The sequence below is a fragment of the Triticum dicoccoides genome, chromosome 3B (genome assembly GCF_002162155.2).
Source record: "Triticum dicoccoides isolate Atlit2015 ecotype Zavitan chromosome 3B, WEW_v2.0, whole genome shotgun sequence".
NCBI classification, from domain to species: Eukaryota; Viridiplantae; Streptophyta; class Magnoliopsida; order Poales; family Poaceae; genus Triticum; species Triticum dicoccoides.
Window position 1 is genome coordinate 18,432,250 of NC_041385.1, and position 18,207 is coordinate 18,450,456.

Consider the following 18,207-nt stretch of genomic DNA (forward strand, 5'->3'; position numbering starts at 1 on the left):
GGGGGCGCTTCGCTCAGACGAGGAGCTCGCTTAGCCACCAGCCAATTCAAGCGGGAGCTGCCCCAGTGCGACAGCTGCGCGGAAGCACGCCGGGAGAATCGCTCGCCGGCAGCCGGAACAGGATAATGAATCTCGCACTGTATTGCATTAGTCAGAGCCGGTTACATATACATGGTGCTGCCCTACATGCAGGGCATGATCTCAGGATAAGCCGCTAGACTAGGAAGGCTCCTGAGGACTAGGACTACCAGTTACAATCATGAACAAGATATACATCACATGGTACAAGGGAAAACGTGACGGCTCAACAGCCGGCTCCTGTATAAACGCCGACGGCTGCGCAGAATCCCTCAAGAAGCATGATTACGCCATCTGATTTATCTCCATTTCAGTATCTCCTGCAGTGCATTGCTCCTCACGGATCTGCTGAGGAAACATGATTGCGCCCTTTGGTTGCCATTTCTGAAGATGTTGAAATCTACATTGCCCTGTTCCTTAAAATCTCAGCAATCCATATCGATAACGCTAGCATGGAATATGTTTCGACCTTCCCCCTCTACTAGGACCTTCCAGTTGATGCATGAATGTCGTAATAGTATATGGAGCATTATTTTTTGCAGTTTGACAATTTAACATTCAATTGGAGCTTTGTTCGAGCGGGAGCTGCCCACATGCGACGGAGGCCGACGGCACCTAGGGTATAAACGGCTCCCCATTGCAAGAATTGTGGATATAAGCCAGAGTTGGGCTTATGGGTCGGGCTCCCCTTCAAACGCACCTAAGGATTTACACCCAGAATTGCGCTTATGATTCGGGCCACATGTCCATGTTTCTCAATATGAATGTTTTTCTGTGTGAAAACCACCACGGATCTATTAAAAAGGATATCCAGTAGTACACATAACCCCACAAAGAATAGAAATTACATTTGGATCCTTGGGTAACCAACCCAGAACAAGCACCAACGCGGGCTGATGGCTCGCCGCCGCGCAGCCGCCGCCGCCGCTCCCACACGGACTCGGCAAAACCTTGTTTAGTGCAAACGGGATCTCCGCGAACGGAAAGTCGTCAGCCTCAGTCCAGAAGAACCAGCACGTTAGAGCAGCATCGAGCCAAAGAACGACCAGAATTAATACTCCATCTCCGTTGCCGGTGACGGGAAATAAGAAAGACTTGGCACACATATGCAATGGACAAGCTCATGTACAAACACCTCGGCTATGTGACGCCGGAGTGTCTCAACACGAATGTTCATATATGTAACACAATGTTCATCTCATATTGGAGCCTATGCCAGTGTCTATGACGGGCAATATTGAATTCATGCTCCAGCCAACTCAGGCATGGGGTTTAGTGCAAACGGGATCTCCGCAGGCGGGAAGTCGTCAGCCTCAGTCCAGAAGAACCAACACGTTAGAGAAGCATCGAGCCAAAGAACGACCAGAATTAATACTCCATCTCCGTTGCCAATGACGGCAAATGAGAAAGACTTGGCACATATTTGCAATGGACAAGCTCACACTACAAGAAATATGTCAACTAGACCTTCTGTCAGTGTCCCTGAAAGAATTGGGCATAGATTTATGACCATTTGAGACCAGTTGGTCAAAAGCTGTTTGGGGGCTCTAAACACTAAACCATTAACTACGACTATTTTGGTCAGCAAGGTCGTAATTTCCTTACACGAAATGGTCATAAAGCAAACAACGCTGGTTCGCTGCCTTAATTCTAGTTGTTAACGACCAATATAGATGGTCATAGCCTTGTAAATTATGGTGGGTCGCGATGACTAGGCGCCATCTCATCAGTTTTGCTTATGTGTCATGTCCATGTGTCAATTTTTGCCCTAGGTTGTGAAGCAACCTGTATTTCTGTTATTTCAAAAATTCCCAAAGAATTCTGATAAATTGTTTAGATCATATCTTCATCAAATATGTCAAAAACCTTCCTTGCCTAGTTCAAAAATAATTCAACAATATTCATTTTCCTATTCTGTTCAGAGCAACACTTTGTGAAGGAAGTGTTATTTATATATTCTTGATTTTCCTAAAAATTTGTGAAGACATTCTTCTTAGTATATGATAATCCTCAGCCAAAACTCACGCACATTGGCCATGTACATTTCCGGTACCGCTAATCAAAACACTTGACTGTTAATTATGTTTAAGCATAGTTCGGTCTCCTCCTAAGAATCTTATGTTATAATTTTCTTCCTAGCACCTACCTGGGGAGTGTACAACCCAGTAGACATTCCTAGTCCGCCCAGAATGCATGGCAACACCACAGTCACGAGGTGAGCACGCGGCGGGCATCCGAACTTACGCGCTCTACAGTTGAGGCCCTCGGCCACTGTCCAATCCTTGATGTATCGCCACCAAACCATGTATTTATGATTAAATAGGTACTTATGTAATTATAAATGATTTTTGGAAAAAATCAAGAGAAAACTATAAGGCAGCTGCAGTTCAAATTTGACCCACTTCCACCTGAATCGGCGAAAATTTATCTTTTTCACGAGAGGTGGATCAAAACTTTTGACACCCAACCATTTGGTCGATTGTACATTATATATGACATAATATTTTAGAAAATTTATTTGGTCCAATTTTGCAACAAATATATGGTAGGTCCTTAAAAAAAACTCATTTTGGGAACTCTAAAAAATGGAAAATGAATTTTTCGTTCAAAGAAAATGAAAACTTCCTTAGGCAACATTGTTCGCCATTCAAAGATGCACCCTTTTGCACGATATGAGGTCATTCAAACAAACTATGTCATGAAATGTGGCCATAAGATTGATCATTTGACTTGAAACCCATGAATCTTCACACATGATAGCTCATTTCTGAGAACACTTTTTTAAAATAATTATCGTATTACAAGTTTATTTTTTTCTGGAAACTTGGTCACATATATGACCAGAATGCGGAATTTTTCCAATTTTTTAAATTTATTTGAATTTTTTATGCCCGTTTCAAAATGCGGTCAAAATCGCAGGCATGACCGTTCCTAGCTAGTGGTTGAATCTTGGATTTTTCTTTTGGTGCTTCTCTGATAAAATAAATACTTATGTACCTAAAAATGATTTTTGTAAAAAATAAAAAGCAAACTGTAAGGCAGCTACAGTTCAAATTTGATCTGCTTCCAACTGAATCGGCGGAAATTTGTCTTTTTCATGAGAGGTGGATGAAAACTTTTGACACCTAACCATTTGGACAATTGTGCATTATATATGGCCTAGTATTTTATAAAATTGATTTGGTCCAATTTTGCAACAAATATATGGTAGGTCCTTCACAAAAAAACTCATTTTGGGCACTCGAAAAAATGGAAAATAATTTTTTCGTCCAAAGAAAATGAAAACTTCCTTAGGCAACATTGTTTGTCATTCTGAGATGCACCCTTATGCACGATATGAGGTCATTTGAACAAACTATGCCATGAATGTGGCCATAAGATTGATCATTTGGCTTGAAAGCCATTGTTCTCCACACAAGATAGCTCGTTTCTAAGAACACTTTCTAAAAATAATTTCTGTATTACAAGTTTATTATTTTGCCTGGAAACTTGGTCACATATAATGACACAATGGGAAGGTTTTCCAATTATTATTTTTTTAAATTTTATGCCCGTTTCAAAACGCGATCAAAACGGCGGGCTTGACCGTTCCTAGCTAGTGGTTGAATCTTGGAAAATTGTTGATGTTTCTCTAATTAAATAGATACTTTTGTACCTAGAAATGATTTTTGAGAAAAATAAAGAACAAATTATGAGGTAGTTGCAGTTCAAATTTGATCCGCTTCCGACTGAATCGGTAGAAATTTGTCTTTTTCATGAGAGGTGGATCAAAGATTGTGACAACCAAACATTTGGTCAATTGTGCATTAAATATGACCTAATATTTTAGAAAATTTATTTGGTCCAATTTTGCAACAAATATATGGTAGGTCCTTCACAAAAAACTCATTTTGGGCACTCGAAAAAATGGAAAATGAATTTTTTATCGAAAGAAAATGAAAACTTCCTTAGGCAACATTGTTTGCCATTCCAATATGCACCTTTGTGCATGATATGCGATCATTTGAACAAACTATGCCATGAATGTGTCTATAAGATTGATCATTTGTGTTGAAAGCCATTGATCTGCACACATGATAGCTCGTTTCTGAGAATAATTTTTTAAAATAATTTCTGTATTACAAGTTTATTATTTTTCCTGGAAACTTGGTCACATATAATGACACAATGCGAAGGTTTTCCAATTTTTTGATTTTTTGAATATTTTATGCCTGTTTCAAAATGTGGTTAAAACGACGGTTGACCGTTCCTAGCTAGTGGTTGAATCTTGGAAAATTTTTGATGTTTCTCTGATTAAATAGATACTTATGTACCTAGAAATGATTTTTAGAAAAAATAAAGAGCAAACTATGAGGTAGCTGCAGTTCAAATTTGACCCAGTCCCTACTGAATCGGCAGGAATTTGTCTTTTTCACGGGAGGTGGATCGAAACTTTTGACAGCCAACCATTTGGTAAACCATGCATTAAATTTGTCCTAGTATTTTATAAAAATGATTTGGTATAATTTCAGAAAAAATATGTGGTAGGTCCTTCATAAAAAAACTTATTTTGGGCACTCGAAAATGGGAAAATTGATTTTTCATGGAAAGGAAATAAAAACTCCCTTTGTCAATATTGTTTGCAAATCTAAGATGTAAACTTGTGCAAAATATGATATCGTTTGAACAAATATTTGATAGTACTTTCACAAAAAACTCATTTTGAGCACTGAAAATTGGAATAATATTTTTTATCTTGAATCGATCACGACCAATTTATATGTCATAAGGTCTTCAAATGGTTTGCTGCATTCTAATTTGTCCATGGGCATATCATATGGATCATGCATCAACCACAGTCGGATGCTTCCGGATCCAACGGTCCAAACCCACCCGAGCCGAAACCCTAGCACTACGGGAAACAAGAGATTTGCCATCAATATTGTCTTTGCCGTCAGCATTTTGTCGGGGCAGACAACAAAGAAAGGGTTTGCCGTCATCAACAGACGGCAAAGAGAAACTATCGGCAAAATATACTTTGCCGTCTGCAGAAAAAAAATTAGACGGCAAAGAGCTCACTTTGCCATCTACAAAACAAACTACAGACGGCAAAGATTTTTGCCGTCTGTGTTTTTTATTACAGACTGCAAAATATGCCTTTGCCGTTTGTACGAATAAACACAGACGAAAAAGATCATATTTTGCCGTCTATAATAAAAAAGGCAGACGGCAATGAATTTTGCCGCCTGTAGTTTGTTTTTGCAGACGGCAAAGCAAAGAAGCACACCTCGCGGATCCATCCACGGATCAATGACATGGCACGATCCGACCTGCGGTGCCTCTCTTTCCATCTACCATGCCCGACCCCACCCACCCATCCCACCACATCCCCATGACCTTATCCCCACGTCCCCACCCACCCATCTGTAGAGTTCTTCATCAGTTTGTTCCTGGTCGCCTGTGCAATTATTTGTACGATATATTTTTTAAATAAAAAAATTATTTGCCGTCTGTGATGTTTGAGGATGACGGCAAAGATGGATTCTGGCTGACAGCAAAGCACTAACGCCGTCCGTCAGTCCGTCCGTTCCGTCTATTGCCATTTTTTCCGTTTGATTTTGCTGGCTGACGGCAAACAGTATAGACTGACGGCAAAGTCTTTGCCGTCATCTAGAAAAAATAGCAGACGGCAAAGTATTCTTTACCGATTTATCTTTGCCGTCTACTTCCTGACGGCAAACTCTTTGCCGTCTGGATTTACGTCTTTGCCGTCTGTGATCCACAGACGGCAAATTACCTGTTTCCTGTAGTGTAGGTGTGTCCTCATGGACATTTTCCACACCCTGCCTCCATTCTTTCTCTCATTCCTCCCTCCCCCGCCTCCACCAGCGAGCCCCTCTGCTCTCCCTCGCTCCGATCTGGAGAACTCCTCCGAGAGGTGGAGCCGCCGCCCCCAACCTCTCTCTCCTACTTAGATCCGTCGCCACTCAGATCCCGATACCCATCCCCACCCCCACCGTCGACGGACCTCACCTAGTTCGGCCTCAGATCAAGCAGGCGCTCCCAGAGCGGCGACGGCCGTGCCCACGCCGATCTGTACCTTGATTTCTCACGCAGACCTAGCGAACCCACCCACCAAGGACACGCAGCCGTCATGGGTGCCCGCTTGCTCCCACCCCACCCCTCGCTGTGATCCTATATTGGCAAGGCCGTCGTGGGTGTCGGGAGCCGAGAGCGCGAGCAGAGCGATGGCCGGCGCGGGGTCCTCGTCAGGCTGGTTGGGCGGCATCGGGGGGAGGGAGGGCGATTGGGACTTCAACGGGGAGGGGCCAAGGCCAAGGCCAAGAAGCCTAAGGCTGCTGCGGCCGCCGAGAAGGGGGAGGGGTCCAAGGCCAAGATGCCTGCAGCTGCGGCCGCGGCTGCGCCGGTGGCGGCGATGACGGAGGCGGAGGTGGAGGAGCTGCCCAAGGCCATCGTGCTCCGGTTGGTCAAGGACAAGCTGGCCCGGGCCGCGTCCGACGGAGGTCATCGTCAACAAGGACTCCATGGCTGCCTTCGCGAAGGGCGCCCGCATCTTCATCCACCACCTCTCTGCCACGTGCGTGTCACTCCTCCCCAGCCTCCATTTCTTCTTTCCCCTGAATCTTGCTCTGGTTGATTCCTGCCAGCAATCCTGATTGGTTTGGTCTGGTGGGGTCAATTACGTGTCGATGGATTCAATTTACTGGGTGGATCCAACTGATGAATTTGATGCTTGTCTGAAATGTTTTGGGTGTTTTGGTGGTAGGCAGTGGTAGTAGTTAATTTCTTGGCATCAGGTTAGCACTGGTTCAGAATCTGCCACTGGAGGGCGCACCCATGGAATGCAGGAGGAACCAATAGTTTCAGCATAGCATTAGGCTTCTCTATCGCTGTGTTGTGATGCATTTGGGATGATGATAGTGATATGGGTGTGATCTTATTTGCAGGGCGAATGATGTGTGCAAGGACGGGAAGAGGCAGACGATCAACGCCGAGGACGTCTTCAAGGCGCTCGATGAGATCGAGTTCCCCGAGTTTGTGGAGCCCCTGAGGACTGCACTGGAAGGTCAGTGTTGGAGCATCTCCAGCCGCGCCCCCAACAAGGCCCCCCAGACGACTTTTCGGCTGCCGGCGGCAAAAAATAGGCCCAGTCGCGCCCCAGGGGCCCATTTTTCGCCGGGTCGGGCCAAAATTGGCGCCGGCGGACCCAACCAGAACCCGGCGCGCTGGGGGGCGCTCGGGGGCGCCGGGCGAATCATTTTTGGTGTGAAAGTGCCGCGTGGCAGCCGCGTCAGCGACACCACCCACCTCGTCTTCCCGACGCCTCGGTTTCCCGCGGGGAATCAATGGCAAGGCTGCCGCCGGTCAGCTTTTCCATTGATTCCTCTCACGGGCGGCGCGTCACAGGGCGGCGCGCCGACGCCTCCCCTCCCTCGGCTATATATAGTCTCGCTCTCCAGCGTTGGAGTGCCACCTTAGCGCTCCCTCTCCTCGCCGATCTCTTCTTCCCAGCCACTCCCTCTCCCCGATGGCCGAGCGTTTCCCCGGAGACGAGGCGGCGGCAAACGGCTTCGGCCGCCGTTCGCTCCGCGAACAGGAGTCCTGGCTCCTGTTCCAGGGGAACATCCCGACACCGCCTGCTACCTCTTGAGCACTGTGTTGGATTTCTCCGAAGAGGAGAGGATGATGCAGTAAAGGAGCATAAGTATTTCCCTCGGTTTTTGAGAACCAAGGTATCAATCCAGTAGGAGACCACGCACAAGTCCCTCGTACCTACACAAAACGATAGCAACTCGCAACCAACGCTTAGGGGTTGTCAATCCCTTCACGGTCACTTACGGGAGTGAGATCTAATAGACATAATATTTTTGGTGTTTTTGATAGATAGATGCAAAGTAAAAAGTAAAAGGCAAAGTAAAACAAAACAAGTAAATAAAGTAATATAGATTGATATGATGAGAATGGACCTGGGGGCCATAGGTTTCACTAGTGGCTTCTCTCAAGAGCATAAGTATTCTACGGTGGGTGAACAAATTACTGTTGAGCAATTGACAGAATTGAGCATAGTTATGAGTATATCTAGGCGATGATCATGTATATAGGCATCACGTCCAAAACAAGTAGATCGAAACGATTCTGCATCTACTACTATTACTCCACTCATCGACCGCTATCCCCCGCTATCCAGCATGCATCTAGAGTATTAAGTAAAAACAGAGTAACGCCGTAAGCAAGATGACATGATGTAGAGGGATAAATTAATGCAATATGATAAAAACCAATCTTGTTATCCTTGATGGCAACAATACAATACGTGCCTTGCAACTCTTTCTGTCACTGAGTAAGGACACCGCAAGATTGAACCCAAAGCTAAGCACTTCCCCCATTGCAAGAACTACCAATCTAGTTGGCCAAACCAAAAAGATAATTCGAAGAGACTTGCAAAGATAACTCAATCATACATAAAAGAATTCAGAGAAGAATCAAATATTTCCATAGATAATACTGGATCATAAACCCACAATTCATCGGTCTCAACAAACACACCGCAAAAAGAAGATTACATCGATTAGATCTCCACGAGAGAGGGGGAGAACATTGTATTGAGATCCAAAAAGAGAGAAGAGCCATCTAGCTAATAACTATGGACCCGAAGGTCTGAAGTAAACTACTCACACTTCATCGGAGAGGCTATGGTGTTGATGTAGAAGCCCTCCGTGGTGGATGCCCTCTCCGGTGGAGCTCCGGAACAAGCCCCAAGATGGGATCTTGTGGATACAGAAGGTTGCGGCGATGGAATTAGGTTTTTGGCTCCTGTTCTGATCGTTCGGGGATACGTAGGTATATATAGGAGGAAGGAGTACGTCGGTGGAGCTTCGAGGGGCCCACGAGGTAGGGGGCGCGCCTAGGAGGGTGCCCTCCACCCTCGTGACCGCCTCTGGCACTGCTTGGAGTAGGGTCCAAGTCTCCTGAATCACGTTCGGTGAGAAAATCACGTTCCCAAAGGTTTTATTCCGTTTGGACTCCGTTTGATATTCTGTTTCTTCGAAATACTGAAATAGGCAAAAAACAACAATTCTGGGCTGGGCCTCCGTTTAATAGGTTAGTCCAAAAATAATATAAAAGTGGAAAATAAAGCCCAATATAGTCCAAAATAGTAGACAAAGTAGCATGGAGTAATCAAAAATTATAGATACGTTGGAGACGTATCAAGCATCCCCAAGCTTAATTCCTGCTCGTCCTCGAGTAGGTAAACGATAAAAAAGAATTTTTGATGCGGAGTGATACTTTGGCATAATTTCAATGTAAATCTTCTTAATTGTGATATGAATATTCAGATCCGAAAGATTCAAGACAAAAGTTCATATTGACACAAAAATAATAATACTTCAAGCATACTAATCAAAGCAATCATGTCTTCTCAAAATAACATGGCAAAAGAAAGTTCATCCCTACAAAATCATATAGTTAATTAGGCTATGCTTCATTTTCATCACACAAAGATGTTCCCAACTTATATACCCCCGATGACAAGCCAAGCAATTGTTTCATACTTAAATAATTTCAAACTTTTTCAACTTTCACACAATACATGAGCGTGAGCCATGGATATAGCACTATGGGTGGAATAGAATATGATGATGGGGATTGTATGGAGAAGACAAAAAAGGAGAAAGTCTCACGTTGACGAGGCTAATCAACGGGTTATGGATATGCCCATCAATTGATGTCAACATGAGGAGTAGGGATTGCCATGCAACGGATGCACTAGAGCTATGAATGCTTGACAAAAGAAACCTAGTGGGTGTGCATCCAACTTGCTCGCTCACGAAGACCTAGGGCATTTGAGGAAGCCCATCGTAGGAATATACAAGCCAAGTTCTATAATGAAAAATTCCCACTAGTATAAAAAGGACAACTTATGAGAGTCACTACATGAAGAACAAGGTGCTACTTTGAAGCGCAAGTGTGGAAAAAGAGATAGTAGCATTGTCCCTTTTTTTTCTTTTTTTTGGGCCTTTTTTTCCTTTTTGGCCTTTCTCTTTTTTTTATTTGGGCAATGCTCTAATAATGATGATCATCACACTTCTATAGATTACAACACAAGGATTACAACTCGAAACATAGAACAAGATATGACTCTATATGAATGCCTCCGGCGGTGTACCGGGATGGTGCAATGAATCAAGAGTGACATGTATGAAAAATAATGCATGGTGACTTTGCCACAAATACGATGTCAACTACATGATCATGCAATAGCAGTATGACAAAAGTAATGTATGTCATGATGATGGAAGTTGCATGGTAATATATCTCGGAATGACTATGGAAATGCCATAATAGGTAGGTATGGTGGCTGTTTTGAGGAAGATATAAGGAGGTTTATGTGTGATAGAGCGTATCGTATCACGGGGTTTGGATGCACCGGCGAAGTTTGCGCCAACTCTCAAGGTGAGAAAGGGCAATGCACGGTACCGAAGAGGCTATCAAAGGTGGAAAGGTGAGAGTGCGTATAATCCATGGACTCAACATTAGTCAAAAGAACTCATATACTTATGGCAAAAATTTAGAAGTCATCAAAAATCAAGTACTACGCGCATGCTCCTAGGGGGATAGATTGGTAGGAAAAGACCATCGCTCGTCCCCGACCGCCACTTATGAGGATGCACAAGCTAGGTACACTTCATGTTTCAAATTTGTTACACAACTTTAACCATACGTGCATGCTACGGGACTTGCAAACTTCAACCAAAGTATTTCTCAAATTCATAATCACCCAACTAGCACGACTTTGATATTATCACCTCCATATCTCAAAACAATTATCAAGCATCAAACTTATCTTAGTATTCAATTCACTCAAAAGAAAGTTTCACATATCTTGAATATCAAGTATATTAACATTAAGCAAATTACCATGCTATTACTGACTCTCAAAATAATCTAAGTGAAGCATGAGAGATCAAATAGTTTCTTTAAAACAAATCCATCACCGTTAACGTTCTCTAAAATATCTGAAGTACTAGAGCAAAAATTATTACGCTCAAAAGATATAAGTGAAGCACATAGAGCAAAACTATCAAGCTCAAAAGATATAAGTGAAGCACATAGAGTATTCTAGCAATTTCCAATTCAGGTATGGCTCTCTCAAAAGGTGTGTACATCAAGGATAATTGTGGTAAACTGACAAGCAAAGACACAAATAATACAAGACGCTCCAAGCAAAACACTTGTCATGTTGGTGAATAAAAATATAGCTCCAAGTAAATTACCGATGGAAGTAGACGAAAGAGGGGATGCCTTCCGGGGCATCCCCAAGCTTTGACTTTTTGGTGTCCTTGGATTATCTTGGGGGTGCTATGGGCATCCCCAAGCTTAGGCTCTTGCCACTCTTTGTTCCATAATCCATCAAAAGAATTCACCCAAAACTTGAAAACTTCAGGACACAAAACTCAATAGAAATCTCGTGAGCTCCGTTAGTGAAATAAAACAAAAGACTACTTCAAGGTACTGTAATGAATTCATTCTTTATTTATATTGGTGTTAAACCTACTGTATTCCAACTTCCTTATGGTTTATAAACTAATTTATTAGTCATAGATGCATTGAAATAAGCAAACAACACACAAAAAACAGAATCTGTCAAAAACAGAAAAGTCTGTAGAAATCTGTAACTAACGCAAACTTCTGGAACTCTAACAATTCCAACCAAAATAGGACGTACTGGAAATTTGTTTATTGATCAGCATCAAAAAGAATCAATGCAAAAGCACGTTCCTGTGATTTATTGAATTTTTTCTCGTGAGCGCAAAGTTTCTGTTTTTCAGCAGAATCAAAACAACTATCATCATACCTTATCCTATAGGTTCTACTTGGCACAAACACTAATTAAAACACAAAACCACATCTAAATAGAAAGTAGAAACAAAATTTAGCACTGAACAGGAACAAAAACAAAGAACATAAAATAAAATTGGGTTCCCTCCCAACAAGCGCTATCGTTTAACGCCCCTAGCTAGGCATAAAAGTGAAGATAGATCTAGGTATTGCCATCTTTGGTAGGCAATCCATAAGTGGCTCTCATAATAGATTCATATGGTAATTTTATTTTCTTTCTAGGGAAGTGTTCCATACCCTTCTTTAAGGGGAATTGGAATCTAATATTCCCTTCCTTCATATCAATAATTGCACCAATCGTTCTAAGAAAAGGTCTACCAAGAATAATAGGACATGAAGGATTGCAATCTATATCAAGAACGATGAAATCTACGGGCACATAATTCCTATTGGCAACAATAAGAACATCATTAATTCGTCCCATAGGCTTTCTAATAGTGGAATCCGCAAGATGCAAATTTAGTGAGCAATCATCAAAGTCGCAGAAATCTAGCAAATCACATAAAGTTTTAGGGATAGTACAGACACTAGCACCCAAATCACACAAAGCATAAAACTCAAAGTCTTTAATTTTAATTTTAATAGTAGGTTCCCACTCATCATAGAGTTTTCTAGGGATGGAAACTTTCAACTCAAGTTTTTCTTCATAAGATTGCATCAAAGCATCAACAATATGTTCGGTAAAGGCCTTATTTTGACTATAAGCATGAGGAGAATCTAGAACGGATTGCAACAAGGAAATACAACCAAACAAAGAGCAATTTTCATAATTAAATTCATTGAGATCCAAAATAGTGGGTTTAGCAACATCACGGTTTTTATTTATTTCAATCCCACTTTCATCAATTTCATCATCAAGATCTAGAAACTCCGAATTCTAAGAACGCCTTCTAGGTAAAGGAAGATAATTTTCAGATTCATCAAGATTCATATTGCAAAACAAAGATTTAATGGGGGACACATCAATAACTTTTAGATCTTCATCTTGATTTTCATAGGGATTGGAAGAACACGCTTTAATAAAGGCATCTTTGGAAGCACGCATCCTAGCGGTTCTTTCCTTGCACTCATCAATGGAAATTCTCATGGCTTGAAGAGACTCATTGATATCATGCTTAGGAGGAATAGATCTAAGCTTTAAAGAATCAATTTCAAGAGAAATTCTATCAACGTTCCTAGCCAAATCATCAACCTTAAGCAATTTTTCTTCAAGCAAAGCATTAAAATTCTTTTGTGAATTCATAAACTCTTTAACACTACTCTCAAATTTAGTGGGCATCTTATTAAAATTTCCATAAGAGTTGTTGTAGGAATTTCCATAATTATTAGAAGGATTACTAGGATAAGGCCTAGGATTAAAATTCCCTCTATCCGCGTTATTTCCAAAACTATTCCTTCCAACAAAATTCACATACATAGATTCATTATTATTCTCAATCAAAGTAGATAAAGGCATATCATTGGGATCAAGAGAAGTATTTTTAGTAGCAAACATCTTCATAAGTTCATCCATCTTTTCACTCAAAACATCGATTTCTTCTATATCATACACTTTTTTACTAGAAGTTCTTTCAGTATGCCATTGAGAATAATTAGCCATAATATTATCAAGCAATTTGGTAGCATCCCCTAACGTAATTTCCATAAAAGTGCCTCCCACGGCCAAATCTAAAAGATTTCTAGAAGCAAAATTCAATCCGGCATAAAAAATTTGTATGATCATCCATAAATTCAAACCATGAGTAGGGCAATTGGAAGCATTAATTTCATTCTTTCCCAAGATTGGGCAACATGCTCATGATCAAGTTGTTTAAAATTCATGATATCGTTCCTAAGAGTGATAATCTTAGCGGGAGGAAAATACTTAGAGATAAAAGCATCTTTGCACTTGTTCCAAGAATCAATACTATTTTTAGGCAAAGATGAAATCCAAACTTTAGCACAACCTCTAAGTGAAAACGGAAATAACTTTAATTTGACAATATTGTTATCCGTATCTTTCTTCTTTTGCATATCACACAAATCAACAAAATTGTTTAGATGAGTAGCGACATCTTCACTAGGAAGGCCGGCAAATTGATCTTTCATAACAAGATTCAACAAAGCGGTATTGATTTCACGAGACTCATCATTATTAAGAGGAGCAATCGGAGTACTAAGGAAATCATTATTATTGGTATTCGAGAAATCACACAATTTGGTATTATCTCGTGCCATGGCAACAAGTAATCCAACACACAAGCAAAGGCAAACAAGAAAAAGTCAAAAGAAAAAGAGAGGAGGAGATTGGGAAAGAGAGGGCGAACAAAACGGCAAGGGTGAAGAGGGGGAGAGGAAAACGAGAGGGAAATAATGTAATGCGAGAGATAGGGATTGTGATGGGTACTTGATATGGTTGACTTGCTTGCGTGAGCCTCCCCGGCAACGACGTCAGAAATTCTTCTTGCTACCTCTTGAGCACTGCGTTGGATTTCCCCGAAGAGGAGAGGATGATGCAGTAAAGTAGCATAAGTATTTCCCTCAGTTTTTGAGAACCAAGGTATCAATCCAGTAGGAGACCACGCACAAGTCCCTCGTACCTACACAAAACGATAGCAACTCGCAACCAACGCTTAGGGGTTGTCAATCCCTTCACGGTCACTTACGAGAGTGAGATCTGATAGAGATAATATTTTTGGTATTTTTGATAGATAGATGCAAAGTAAAAAGTAAAAGGCAAAGTAAAACAAAGCAAGTAAATAAAGTAATATAGATTGATATGATGAGAATAGACCCAGGGGCCATAGGTTTCACTAGTGGCTTCTCTTAAGAGCATAAGTATTCTACGGTGGGTGAACAAATTATTGTTGAGCAATTCACAGAATTGAGCATAGTTATGAGTATATCTAGGCGATGATCATGTATATAGGCATCACGTCCAAAACAAGTAGATCGAAACGATTCTGCATCTACTACTATTACTCCACTCATCGACCGCTATCCAGCATGCATCTAGAGTATTAAGTAAAAACAGAGTAACGCCGTAAGCAAGATGACATGATGTAGAGGGATAAATTCATGCAATATGATAAAAACCCCATCTTGTTATCCTCGATGGCAACAATACAATACGTGCCTTGCAACTCTTTCTGTCACTGAGTAAGGACACCGCAAGATTGAACCCAAAGCTAAGCACTCTCCCATTGCAAGAACTACCAATCTAGTTGGCCAAACCAAAAAGATAATTCGAAGAGACTTGCAATGATAACTCAATCATACATAAAAGAATTCAGAGAAAAATCAAATATTTCCATAGATAATACTGGATCATAAACACACAATTCCGCCGTCTCAACAAACACACCACAAGAAGAAGATTACATCGAATAGATCTCCACGAGAGAGGGGGAGAACATTGTATTGAGATCCAAAAAGAGAGAAGAAGCCATCTAGCTAATAACTATGGACCCGAAGGTCTGAAGTAAACTACTCACACTTCATCGGAGAGGCAATGGTGTTGATGTAGAAGCCCTCCGTGGTGGATGCCCTCTCCGGCGGAGCTCCGGAACAGGCCCCAAGATGGGATCTCGTGGATACAGAAGGTTGCGGCGGTGGAATTAGGTTTTTGGCTCCTGTTCTGATCGTTCGGGGATACATAGGTATATATAGGAGGAAGGAGTACATCGGTGGAGCTCCGAGGGGCCCACGAGGTAGGGGGGCGCGCCCAGGAGGTGCGCCCTCCACCCTCGTGACCGCCTCTGGCACTGCTTGGAGTAGGGTCCAAGTCTCCTGGATAACATTCGGTGAGAAAATCACGTTCCCGAAGGTTTTATTCCGTTTGGACTCCGTTTGATATTCTGTTTCTTCGAAATACCGAAATAGGCAAAAAACAGCAATTCTGGGCTGGGCCTCCGGTTAATAGGTTAGTCCCAAAAATAATATAAAAGTGGAAAATAAAGCCCAATATAGTCCAAAACAGTAGACAAAGTAGCATGGAGTAATAAAAAATTATAGATACGTTGGAGACGTATCACCGCCGGACATGCGCGCCGGGCCGACGGGCTGGAGGCTCAGCAATGGGGGAGTGCCCATTCCCCCGTTGCCCGACGCCGTCACCAAGCCATCGTACTTCGCCGACGAGGTCGAGATATCGCGTGCCTTTCTCAGCGACGTCGAGCGCTCCCTTCCCCAGTACGCCGCTGACAACAACGCGGCGTGGGCGGCGTACTTCGAGCGCCACCAGTAGCAACGGCTGGCGTCCACTAATGGGGCGCCGGTGGTCGGCGACACCTAGAACAGCGAGGGGCGCCACCTCTGGTGGGGCGTCCCCGGCCGCACCCTCGACGGCATGCTGGCGCACTTCAAGGGCGGCAACAACCCACCGTTGGCGTACCCCCCGGCGAGGACGGCCGCCCCGACGCACCGCCGACGCGACGGGCAATGGGCGCCGAGGAGGTTCGGCTCCTCCTCCTCCTCTTCCTCGTCGCGTTCTTCCTCCCACTCCTCCGGCACTCCATCGCTGCTCGGCGTCAAGGCCGCGCCCGCGGCGGAGACATCGCTCGGCCGGCGCACACGTAGCGCCGGCATCGTCATCAGGGAGGGCGGCCGGCGCGCCTCCTCGTCGGCTACTCCCCTGCGCTTCGTCAAGCCGAAGACGGAGCCGGGTCTCGTGCCGGTGAAGACGGAGCCGAGGCTGACTCCAGTGAAGACGGAGCCGGGACTGCTGGCGCCGGTGAAGGCGGAGCACGGCGAGGTCGATCTCGACGACGACGCGGCCCTTGAATGGGCACGCCAAGACTCCCTGAAGATGGTGAGGGAGCGCCAGCGCGCCGCTCTAGAGCGCTTCCCGCAGCCCCGCCGAGGCCGCGATGAAGGCGGCGTCATCATCATCAACGACAGCGACGACGACGACGACGACGTGCTGTCGCCGCCGCCACCAGCCGGGGAGGGGTCCAGCAGGGGCGCCCGAGTCAAGGAGGAGAAGGCCGACGACGGCGGCGACGACGGCGACTTCTCGGCCTTCAGCAAGTCTTTTTTTTGACTAGTTTTTATATGTAATGGCGTGTTTTAGCCCAAATTTGCGAATATAAAAGCCCATGTTTGCCGAAAAGTGGCGTGTTTCAGCCCAAGTTTGTCTAAATTTTTTTTCACGCCTAGTGCCGGCCCTGGGCGCGGCGGCTGGGGGCCAACTCGCCCCCAGACCCACTTTTTGCGCCGGGTCACCCCCAAGCGGCGATTTTAGGCGCCCTCTGGGGGGCCAACGGCTGGGATGCTCTTGTAGCAGCATGAGCTATTCACAAGAAGTCTTGTATCATTTATGTTTATTTGACTATATATCATGTTTAGGTGTCGCAACCTCGGATCGTAATTCTTGCCCCCGTATCATGGCTTTAGGGTACTAACTGTATGTATGGTTGCAATTCAACACTTTTGGGTAAGAGGTTGGTACTGAGAAGTGAATACATTTTATTGACGCGATTTCTGTTCTGTAAATCTAAGTAATATCTGTGGCAAGTAGGATCCATGCTAGTAAATGATTTTTGTGTCCTGATCTGGTCTGGGTTTCGAATTGCAGATTGGCAAGGCCGGTGGTAAGAAGTGGAAGTCCTGAGTGATGTTGTAAGTTGCCCGTCTCCCCCTCTCTGTTTTTTTTACTGTGAAGACTACAGGGCTTACACCGCTCGATTATGTGCTAGTCACTTCCTTCTGCCTTTAGTGTTTGCTCGGTGTCATGATGACAATGTGATCACCCCTGTGTTGGTTTCCGTGTCAGTTTGGCTAGTGCTCCACCTAGTTTGTCAGTTAGATTTCGAATTATTGATGGTGCTTCGACTGCGTATTATTTACCCATTTGCATCTTCTTAATCTAGCATCAAAGGCCCCCCAAAAAACAAATAATCCTTTAAATTCTGTATAATTTACTGAGTACTTTTTAGTTATTGAACGAACTCATACTGGTTAGTGTTGGTCATATGCAAGTAAATTGGATACCCACCAGACTAACTATTTCCCAAAGTTATAGTGATACATTCTGTACTACAGTGCTAATGCTTATCCGAGTTTGTTGTTTTATTTTCATGCTAACTAAATGTTGACATATTAGCTAATTGTGTACCTAAATATGACCCAGGTACAGCGGCGCTGCTGGTTCCTTGAGGCCGGGTCGAGTTGAGGTAGGGGATAGGAAGGTTGAGCCGCTCGGGTGCTGATCATGTACAGCGGCGCTCTTTTCGACGTCGACCCAACCAA

At 43.6% G+C, this 18,207-nt stretch overlaps 1 pseudogene; it reads left to right on the forward strand.

The window, feature by feature from the left end:
- Positions 1-1,343: 1,343 nt before the first annotated feature.
- LOC119279113 lies at positions 1,344-17,569 on the forward strand (annotated as a pseudogene).
- Positions 17,570-18,207: the final 638 nt, after the last annotated feature.